Source organism: Elephas maximus, chromosome 17 (assembly GCF_024166365.1).
Source record: "Elephas maximus indicus isolate mEleMax1 chromosome 17, mEleMax1 primary haplotype, whole genome shotgun sequence".
Lineage (NCBI taxonomy): Eukaryota > Metazoa > Chordata > Mammalia > Proboscidea > Elephantidae > Elephas > Elephas maximus.
Genome location: NC_064835.1, coordinates 90,202,057 through 90,214,658, shown reverse-complemented (window position 1 = coordinate 90,214,658; position 12,602 = coordinate 90,202,057).

The following is a 12,602-nucleotide window of genomic DNA, read 5'->3' as shown; positions in this document are numbered from 1 at the left end:
TCTTTGTCTTTGGTTTTAGCAAGTGTGATTATGATACGTCTTGGTGCCTTTCTTTTGGGGGTCTATCCTAGATGGGGTTTGCTGAGCTTCTTGGATTATCAGCTTTTCATTTTTCACGATATTAGGAAGGATTTCTGTCAGCAATTCTCCAATGATCCTCTCTGTGTTTTCCGTTTTCTCTCCCTGTTCTGGAACTCTGATCACTTGCAAATTTTTCCCAGGTTTCTTCATTTTTCGTCATTCTTTTTTCTGATTTTTCCTGAAACAGTTGTATCCAATTGTTTGTCTTCAATTTTGCTGATCTGGTCTCCCATCATGTCAAACCTGCTCCTCAGCCCTTCTATGACACTGTCCATTTCTGAAATCTTGTTATCTTTTGCATTTCTGATTGTCGTTTTTGTATGATTTCTAGTTGTGAATTTGTTTTGGCATTTTGTTTCTGTATTATTTTCCTGAATTCTTCCATTTTCTGTCTGTATTTTCCATGAATTTGTCTGCCTTTTCCATAAATTTGTCAATTTTTCCTCATTTTTGACTGCTTTTTGCTTCAACTCTTGGAGAGCTTTGAATATTAGAGATTTGAATTCCCTGTAAGGTAGCTCTAGGGCCTTTTATTCTACTGAAAACTCATCTGGTGTTTCATTTTGCATGTCTCCTGGAATCATCCTGTCCTGTTTTTTTTTCTAAATATGTTTTGATATTGTCTGCTGTCTTAGAGACATTCAGTAGTTATTTTGTTCCCTGATTATAGATTTGTTTGTTTTGCCCTGCTGTCTGTGCAGGTGGGCTGTGCATTCTTTGTTGTTTGCTTGTCTGTAGTCATGATACTTTTCACCTCCTCATCCAATGGGCAGGGCCAGTCACTCAGCTATGGTGCAGCAGGGCAGGTCCAGCTGAAGGGGAGGGGTTAGGATGGGTTGTTTGTGGCACGCACTAGGACTGACAGGGCAGGCCAGGAATCAGTGCTGGGCAGGTTCTGGTAGGCTGTGCCCGTGCTGCTCTGGGATGTGATGTTTGGCGCATGGTGCAGGTAGGCAGGAAAGGGGGTAGGTTGTGATGTGTGAAGCTAATATGGGTATGGGAAAGAGGAGGGAGAAGGAAGAGAAACAGGAGTCAAAAACAAACAGAGGGAAAAAAGTGCTAAGGGTGCTTGCCTTTGGAGTGATGAAAAACTGAGAAATGGAGAAAAGCAAAAAGAAAAAACTAATTAGATAAAAATTTGAGAAAGAAAGAAAAGTCCCTGGGGGTCACACTGGTGTGGACACAAAGACTGGGGAATAGGCTTCTAGGCTGTGCAGTATAGCCTGGCTAGAGGGGGTATAGATATCACACAGTGCCAGGTATTCAGGAGACAGGAAAAAAAGGTAAGTATAGAGAGATGAGAACTGAGAAATGAAGAAAGACAGAAAGGGAAAAAGAGAAAAAAAAAAAAAAAAAGGAAAGAAGAAATAACCCCAGGATTCTACCTATCCAGCTGCGTAGATTGGAGGGGTGGCTCCTAAGCCACACAGTGCAGCCCAGCTTGAAGGGGTTCCTAATCCATGAAAAGAAAAAGAAGACAGACAGAAAGAAGCGAAACAAGGGAAAAAAAAAAAAAAAGCACTAGGCATCCCACCAGTGTGGTGTCGCAGGCCGGACGAGTGCTTCCCTAGTTGAATGGGGCTTCACAGCCTTTGAAGAAGAAGCAAAGATGGCACATGGGGCCAGGTGTTCCAGAGAAAGGAGGGGGAGGTGGTGGAAGGCCCAGAAGAAACCAAAAGAAATGGAAAGAAGCAACACCAGTTCACGTAGCTGGCCAGTGTGGGCGGGGTGAATCCAAGTGGCCCAGGGCCAAAGCAGTTGCCTCCTGGCCAAGAGACTGCAGCTGGCGGGAAGCAGAGGAGGCTGAGGGGAGGGGGTGGGAAAGAAGGGTGGGGGTTAGGAAAGCATATATCACTCGTTACCAGGTACCCTGTCTCCTGCTGGGAGCTTTGTGAAGCTGTTTTCCCATGCTTCCTGAATGCCAATTCCCAACAGGAGTCCAAGATGGTAAGTCCGTGATGTGTTAGCTGATAGGAGACCTCTGCACATACCTCTCTCTGCTGTCTATCCTCTGTCAGTTTCTTATTCCATCTGGTATTTGGCTGAGTTATCTCTTCATTTGACACTTCAGGTTCCAGGAATGTTGTTTGTCTCTGTTTTACTTAGTTTTTCAGGTCTTTGCTGTGGAGGGACAGCATGGTGCTTCTATCTATGGCACCATGTTGACCAGAAGTCTCTATTTTAGTTTTTTGAGGAGCCACCACGCTGTTTTCCACAACAGCTGTACCATTTTGCATTTCCACCAGCAATGGATAAGGGTTTCAATTTCCCCACCTCCTTGGCAACATTTGTTATTTTATTTTTTTAATCTTAGCCATCCTGTTGGAAGTGAAATCGTATCTCATTGTGGTTTTGATTTGCATCTCTTCGATGGTTAAAAATATTGAGTTTCTTCCATGTGTTCGGTGGCCAGCTGAATATCCTCTTTGGTGAAATGTCTGTTCAACTCCTTTGCCCATTTTATGAATGAGTTATTTGTGTTTTTGTTGTTGTCAAAGTTATATATATATTTTGGCTATTAGATTTTCATCAGCTATATGGTTTTCAGCAGACTCTGGTAGCATAGTGGTTAAGAGCTATGGCTGCTAACCAAAAGGTCGGCAGTTGGAATCCACCAGGCACTCCTTGGAAACCATATGGGGCAGTTTACTCTGTCCTACAGGGTCACTATGAATCGGAATTGACGGCAATGGGTTTGTTTGTTTGTTTTAATATGGTTTCCAAAGATATTTTCCGAGTCAGTAGCTTGTCTTTTCACGTTTTTGGTAAAGCCTTTTGATGAACAAAAGTTTTTAATTTTTATGAGGTCTTATTTATTTATTTTGTCTTGTTTTTTGTGCTTTTGTTATTAAATAACCCATTGTTAAAAGATCAACCCAACAGTGTTGCCCCCACATTTTCTTATAAGAATTTTATGGTTTTAGTTTTCACATTTAGGTCTTTAATCCATTTTGAATTTGTTTTTGTGTATGGTGTGAGGTATGGATCCTGTTTCATTTTTCTGCATGTGGAAATCCAATTTTCCCAGCACCATTTATTGAAGAGACTCTTCTTTTCCCATCAAATGGACTTAGCACCCTTGTCAAAAATCAGTTGAAGAGAGATGTGTGTGTTTATTTCCGGACTCTCAATTCTGTTTCATTGGTCTATGTGTCTATTATTATACCAGTACCAGGCTGTTTTGATTACTGCAGCTGTAGAGCATGTTTTAAGATCAGGAAGTGTGATTCCTTCTACCTTATTCTTCTCTTTCAACATTGCTTTAGCTATTCGAGGCCTCTTGCCATTCCACATAAAGTTGAGGATTGGTGTTTCTATTTCTATAAAGAATGCTGTTGAAATTTTGATCAGGATTGTATTGACTCTATAGATCACTTTGGGTAGTATTGACATCTTAACAATATTAAGTCTTCCAATCCATGAACATGGTACATCTTTCCCTTTATTTAAGACTTCTTTAATCTCTGGAGCCCTGGTGGCACAGTGGTTAAGAGATCAGGCTGCTAACCGAAAGGTTGGCAGTCAAATTCACCAGCTTTGGAAACCCTGTGGGGGCACTTTTATTCCTTCTATAGGGTCACTATGAGTTGAAATCAACTTGACAGCAGTGGGTGGAATTTTAGTGTCTTTTAGCAGTGTTGTTGGTTTGTTTGTTTTTTTTTAACTTTCATTGTATAAGTCATTCATGTCCCTTGTTAAATTTATTCCTAGGCATTTTATTCTCTTAGATGCTACTGTAAATGGAATTTTTTCCCTAATTTCTCAATCAGATTTCTCATTGCTGGTGCATAGAAACCCAACTGATTTTTGTTTGTTCACCTTGTACCCTGCAACTTTGCTAAATTCTTCTATTAGCTCTAGATGTTTTCTTGAGGACAGTTTGGAATTTTCTATATATTAAATCATATCATCTGTGATGATCTACAACCTTAAATATAATCTTTTTTAAAAAATAAAGAGGATTAGGGAACACTTTTATTCTCTTTTATGAAGTTAGAATACCTTGATATCAAAACCTGACAAGGACATAACAAAAAAGTAAAACTAAAGACCAATATCTTCTAAGAATATAGATCTAAAAATCCATAATAAAATATTAGCAATCCATCAACACATAAAAAGGATAAGACATCATGACCAAGTGAGTTTTATCCCCAAAATGCAAGATTTGTTTAATATTTAAAAAATCAATAGAATTCATTACATTAAGAGAAAAAAAGGAGAAAAATCATATGATCAATATGAAGAAAAAGCAGTTGAAAAAATTCAAAACCATTCAAGATAGAAATTCACAATAAACTAGGGTAGAAGGGAACTCTTTCACTCTGATAAAGGACATCTATGAAAAACCTACAGTTAACATCAAAATACTCAACATTTTCCCCCTAAGATTGAGAAAAAAATCAAGGATCTCTGCTCTCAGCACTTCTATTCAACATTGTGCTGGAAACCCTACCTCTTGCAATGTAGCTAGAAATACATATATAATACAGATTAGAAAAAAAGAGGTAAAACTGTTTTTATCCTCAGCTCACAAGATTCAGTACTTAGAAAACCCTGGGAAATCTACAAATAAACTACTTGAACTAACAAAGTAGACTTAGTAGGCCTGCAGGATACAAGTCAATGCACAAAAATCAACTGTGTACTAAATAGGCAACACATAGTTAGAAAATTCAATTTAAAAATATGTCATTTAAAATTAAAGAAAAAAAAAAAAACAAACCTGTTGCCATCAAGCCCATTCTGACTCATAACAACACTATAGGACAGAGCAAAACTGCCCCATAGAGTTTCCAAGGAGTGCCTAGTGGATTCAAACTGCCAACCTTTTGGTTAGCGGCCATAGCACTTAACCACTACGTCATCATTTGAAATAGCTTACAAAAACATAAAAAACTTAGGGATAAATATGATGAAATATATTCAAGAACTCTGTGTTAAAAATTACCTGATACCACTGGAAGAATTAAAAAGGCCTAAATAAATGCAAAGATGTGTTGTAAAGCATATATGGAAATACAAAGAGCTCAGAATAGTCATAACAGTTTTGAAAAGGAATAATAATAAAAAAAAAGGACTTACATTATCAGGTAAAGATTTATTACAACAATTTAGATAGTATTAGCAAAATAATAGACAAATAGATTAATAGAGCAGACAGCCCAGAAACAGACCCACAATTTCACAATCAATTCTTGACAAAGAAGCCAAAACATTTCAATGGAGAAAGGAAAGTCCTCTTAATAAATGGTGGTTGAACATCTAAATAACTGTACGAGGGAAAAAACATGAATCTCAACCTCTACCTCATACTAGACACAGAAATTAATTTGAGATGGCACATAGACCTAAATATAAAAGCAAAAATCATATAAGCTTGGGAGAAGAACACATGGGAGAATATCTTTGCGATCGTGGGATATGTTGTGGATTGAATTGTGTTGAAATCCTAACCCCCGTACCCAAAAATAAGGTCCCTGGGTGATGCAGATGGTTTGCACTAGACAGCAAACCTAAAGGTTGGCAGCTCAAACACACACAGCTGCACTGTTAAAAAAAAAAAAAAGCCTGGTGATCAGCTTTCATAAAATTTACAGCCTAGGAAACTCTACGGAGCAGTTCTACTCTGTAACACACGGAGTCACCACAAGTCAGAATAGACAGCAGCAGATTTGGCTTTTTGGTATCCACAAATATGACCCTAGTTGGAAATAGGGGTCTTCTTTTGTTGTGTTAAAGAGGTCATACCAGAGTAGGGCGGGTCCAAAACCTAATCATTTTTGGTTATAAAAAAGCAGAATTGATACTAAGACACACACGGGGGTTGACAGAGGCCAAGGAACACCAAGGATTGCTGTCAGAACCAGAAATCAGGAGAGAGGCTGACAGAAGGAGTCGGCACAATCAAGACCCTGGTTTAAAACCTGAGTCTCCAGCTCTGTGAGAAAATAAACTTCTGTTCTTTCAGCCGACGACTTGTGGTATTTGTCTTATGGCAGTGCTAGGTAATTAAGACAAGTTAGACAAAGATTTCTCAGACAGGCCCAAAAGCACTAACCATAAAATTAAAAGTTGACAACTTTTACATTATCACACTTCAAAACTCCTGTTTACCAGAAGACAATGCTAATAAAATGAATAAGCAGGCCAAAAAAAAAAAAAAATTCTTTTTTTTTACAGATTGGTAGAAAATATAAGTTCTTGTATCCAGAATGTATAACAAACTTCTACAACTCAATATTTAAAAAAATAATAATAATAATAGTTTAAAAACGGGCAAAAGACTTAAACAGATACTTCACAGAAGACATACAAATGGCCAACAAGCACTGAAAGGTTTCCAACACCATTAGATAGCTGAGAAATGGAAATCAATACTCAGTGAGACACTACTACACACCCACTAGTTGGAAGATGGACATCAATACACAGGGAGACACTACTACACACCCACTAGTTGGGAGATGGACATCAATATGCAGTGAGACACTACTACACACCCACTAGCTGGGAGATGGACATCAATATGCAGTGAGACACTACTACACACCCACTAGCTGGGAGATGGACATCAATATGCAGTGAGACACTACTACACACCCACTAGCTGGGAAATGGAGATCAATACACAGTGACACACTACTACACACCCACTAGCTGGGAAATGGACATCAATATGCAGTGAGACACTACTACACACCCACTAGCTGGGAGATGGACATCAATAGGCAGTGAGACACTACTACACACCCACTAGCTGGGAAATGGACATCAATAGGCAGTGAGACACTACTACACACCCACTAGCTGGGAAATGGACATCAATACGCAGTGAGACACTACTACACACCCACTAGCTGGGAGATGGACATCAATATTCAGTGAGACACTACTACACACCCACTAGCTGGGAGATGGACATCAATAGGCAGTGAGACACTACTACACACACACTAGCTGGGAGATGGACATCAATACCACACACCCACTAGCTGGGAGATGGACATCAATACGCAGTGAGACACTACTACACACCCACTAGCTGGGAAATGGACATCAATACTCAGTGAGACACTACTACACACCCACTAGCTGGGAAATGGACATCAGTACTCAGTGAGACACTTCTACACACCCAGTAGCTGGGAGATGGACATCAGTACTCAGTGAGACACTACTACACACCCACTAGCTGGGAAATGGACATCAGTACTCAGTGAGACACTACCACACACCCACTAGCTGGGAGATGGACATCAGTACTCAGTGAGACACTACCACACACCCACTAGCTGGGAAATGGACATCAATACTCAGTGAGACACTACCACATACCCACTAGCTGGGAGATGGACATCAATACTCAGTGAGACACTACCACACACCCACTAGCTGGGAAATGGACATCAATACTCAGTGAGACACTACCACACACCCACTAGCTGGGAGATGGACATCAATACTCAGTGAGACACTACTACACACCCACTAGCTGGGAAATGGACATCAATACTCAGTGAGACACTACCACACACCCACTAGCTAGGAGATGGACATCAATACTCAGTGAGACACTACCACACACCCACTAGCTGGGAGATGGACATCAGTACTCAGTGAGACACTACCACACACCCACTAGCTGGGAAATGGACATCAATACTCAGTGAGACACTACCACACACCCACTAGCTGGGAGATGGACATCAATACTCAGTGAGACACTACTACACACACACTAGCTGGGAGATGGACATCAATACCACACACCCACTAGCTGGGAGATGGACATCAATACTCAGTGAGACACTACTACACACCCACTAGCTGGGAAATGGACATCAATACTCAGTGAGACACTACTACACACCCACTAGCTGGGAAATGGACATCAGTACTCAGTGAGACACTTCTACACACCCAGTAGCTGGGAGATGGACATCAGTACTCAGTGAGACACTTCTACACACCCACTAGCTGGGAAATGGACATCAGTACTCAGTGAGACACTACCACACACCCACTAGCTGGGAGATGGACATCAATACTCAGTGAGACACTACCACACACCCACTAGCTGGGAGATGGACATCAATACTCAGTGAGACACTACCACACACCCACTAGCTGGGAAATGGACATCAATACTCAGTGAGACACTACCACACACCCACTAGCTGGGAGATGGACATCAATATGCAGTGAGACACTACCACACACCCACTAGCTGGGAAATGGACATCAATACTCAGTGAGACACTACCACACACCCACTAGCTAGGAGATGGACATCAATACTCAGTGAGACACTACCACACACCCACTAGCTGGGAGATGGACATCAGCACTCAGTGAGACACTACCACACACCCAATAGCTGGGAAATGGACATCAATATTCAGTGAGACACTACTACACACCCACTAGCTGGGAAATGGACATCAATACTCAGTGAGACACTACCACACACCCACTAGCTGGGAGATGGACATCAATACTCAGTGAGACACTACCACACACCCACTAGCTGGGAGATGGACATCAATACTCAGTGAGACACTACCACACACCCACTAGCTGGGAGATGGACATCAATACTCAGTGAGACACTACTACACACCCACTAGCTGGGAAATGGACATCAATACTCAGTGAGACACTACCACACACCCACTAGCTAGGAGATGGACATCAATACTCAGTGAGACACTACCACACACCCACTAGCTGGGAGATGGACATCAGTACTCAGTGAGACACTACCACACACCCAATAGCTGGGAAATGGACATCAATATTCAGTGAGACACTACTACACACCCACTAGCTGGGAAATGGAGATCAATACACAGTGACACACTACTACACACCCACTAGCTGGGAGATGGACATCAATATGCAGTGAGACACTACTACACACCCACTAGCTGGGAAATGGACATCAATACTCAGTGAGACACTACCACACACCCACTAGCTGGGAGATGGACATCAATACTCAGTGAGACACTACTACACACCCACTAGCTGGGAAATGGACATCAGTACTCAGTGAGACACTTCTACACACCCAGTAGCTGGGAGATGGACATCAATATGCAGTAAGACACTACTACACACCCACTAGCTGGGAAATGGACATCAATACTCAGTGAGACACTACCACACACCCACTAGCTGGGAAATGGACATCAGTACTCAGTGAGACACTTCTACACACCCAGTAGCTGGGAGATGGACATCAGTACTCAGTGAGACACTACTACACACCCACTAGCTGGGAAATGGACATCAGTACTCAGTGAGACACTACCACACACCCACTAGCTGGGAGATGGACATCAGTACTCAGTGAGACACTACCACACACCCACTAGCTGGGAAATGGACATCAATACTCAGTGAGACACTACCACATACCCACTAGCTGGGAGATGGACATCAATACTCAGTGAGACACTACCACACACCCACTAGCTGGGAAATGGACATCAATACTCAGTGAGACACTACCACACACCCACTAGCTGGGAGATGGACATCAATACTCAGTGAGACACTACTACACACCCACTAGCTGGGAAATGGACATCAATACTCAGTGAGACACTACCACACACCCACTAGCTAGGAGATGGACATCAATACTCAGTGAGACACTACCACACACCCACTAGCTGGGAGATGGACATCAGTACTCAGTGAGACACTACCACACACCCACTAGCTGGGAAATGGACATCAATACTCAGTGAGACACTACCACACACCCACTAGCTGGGAGATGGACATCAATACTCAGTGAGACACTACTACACACACACTAGCTGGGAGATGGACATCAATACCACACACCCACTAGCTGGGAGATGGACATCAATACTCAGTGAGACACTACTACACACCCACTAGCTGGGAAATGGACATCAATACTCAGTGAGACACTACTACACACCCACTAGCTGGGAAATGGACATCAGTACTCAGTGAGACACTTCTACACACCCAGTAGCTGGGAGATGGACATCAGTACTCAGTGAGACACTTCTACACACCCACTAGCTGGGAAATGGACATCAGTACTCAGTGAGACACTACCACACACCCACTAGCTGGGAGATGGACATCAATACTCAGTGAGACACTACCACACACCCACTAGCTGGGAGATGGACATCAATACTCAGTGAGACACTACCACACACCCACTAGCTGGGAAATGGACATCAATACTCAGTGAGACACTACCACACACCCACTAGCTGGGAGATGGACATCAATATGCAGTGAGACACTACCACACACCCACTAGCTGGGAAATGGACATCAATACTCAGTGAGACACTACCACACACCCACTAGCTAGGAGATGGACATCAATACTCAGTGAGACACTACCACACACCCACTAGCTGGGAGATGGACATCAGCACTCAGTGAGACACTACCACACACCCAATAGCTGGGAAATGGACATCAATATTCAGTGAGACACTACTACACACCCACTAGCTGGGAAATGGACATCAATACTCAGTGAGACACTACCACACACCCACTAGCTGGGAGATGGACATCAATACTCAGTGAGACACTACCACACACCCACTAGCTGGGAGATGGACATCAATACTCAGTGAGACACTACCACACACCCACTAGCTGGGAGATGGACATCAATACTCAGTGAGACACTACTACACACCCACTAGCTGGGAAATGGACATCAATACTCAGTGAGACACTACCACACACCCACTAGCTAGGAGATGGACATCAATACTCAGTGAGACACTACCACACACCCACTAGCTGGGAGATGGACATCAGTACTCAGTGAGACACTACCACACACCCAATAGCTGGGAAATGGACATCAATATTCAGTGAGACACTACTACACACCCACTAGCTGGGAAATGGAGATCAATACACAGTGACACACTACTACACACCCACTAGCTGGGAGATGGACATCAATATGCAGTGAGACACTACTACACACCCACTAGCTGGGAAATGGACATCAATACTCAGTGAGACACTACCACACACCCACTAGCTGGGAGATGGACATCAATACTCAGTGAGACACTACTACACACCCACTAGCTGGGAAATGGACATCAATACTCAGTGAGACACTACCACACACCCACTAGCTAGGAGATGGACATCAATACTCAGTGAGACACTACCACACACCCACTAGCTGGGAAATGGACATCAATACTCAGTGAGACACTACCACACACCCACTAGCTGGGAGATGGACATCAATACTCAGTGAGACACTACTACACACCCACTAGCTGGGAAATGGACATCAATACTCAGTGAGACACTACCACACACCCACTAGCTAGGAGATGGACATCAATACTCAGTGAGACACTACCACACACCCACTAGCTGGGAGATGGACATCAGTACTCAGTGAGACACTACCACACACCCACTAGCTGGGAAATGGACATCAATACTCAGTGAGACACTACCACACACCCACTAGCTGGGAGATGGACATCAATACTCAGTGAGACACTACTACACACACACTAGCTGGGAGATGGACATCAATACCACACACCCACTAGCTGGGAGATGGACATCAATACTCAGTGAGACACTACTACACACCCACTAGCTGGGAAATGGACATCAATACTCAGTGAGACACTACTACACACCCACTAGCTGGGAAATGGACATCAGTACTCAGTGAGACACTTCTACACACCCAGTAGCTGGGAGATGGACATCAGTACTCAGTGAGACACTTCTACACACCCACTAGCTGGGAAATGGACATCAGTACTCAGTGAGACACTACCACACACCCACTAGCTGGGAGATGGACATCAATACTCAGTGAGACACTACCACACACCCACTAGCTGGGAGATGGACATCAATACTCAGTGAGACACTACCACACACCCACTAGCTGGGAAATGGACATCAATACTCAGTGAGACACTACCACACACCCACTAGCTGGGAGATGGACATCAATATGCAGTGAGACACTACCACACACCCACTAGCTGGGAAATGGACATCAATACTCAGTGAGACACTACCACACACCCACTAGCTAGGAGATGGACATCAATACTCAGTGAGACACTACCACACACCCACTAGCTGGGAGATGGACATCAGCACTCAGTGAGACACTACCACACACCCAATAGCTGGGAAATGGACATCAATATTCAGTGAGACACTACTACACACCCACTAGCTGGGAAATGGACATCAATACTCAGTGAGACACTACCACACACCCACTAGCTGGGAGATGGACATCAATACTCAGTGAGACACTACCACACACCCACTAGCTGGGAGATGGACATCAATACTCAGTGAGACACTACCACACACCCACTAGCTGGGAGATGGACATCAATACTCAGTGAGACACTACTACACACCCACTAGCTGGGAAATGGACATCAATACTCAGTGAGACACTACCACACACCCACTAGCTAGGAGATGGACATCAATAC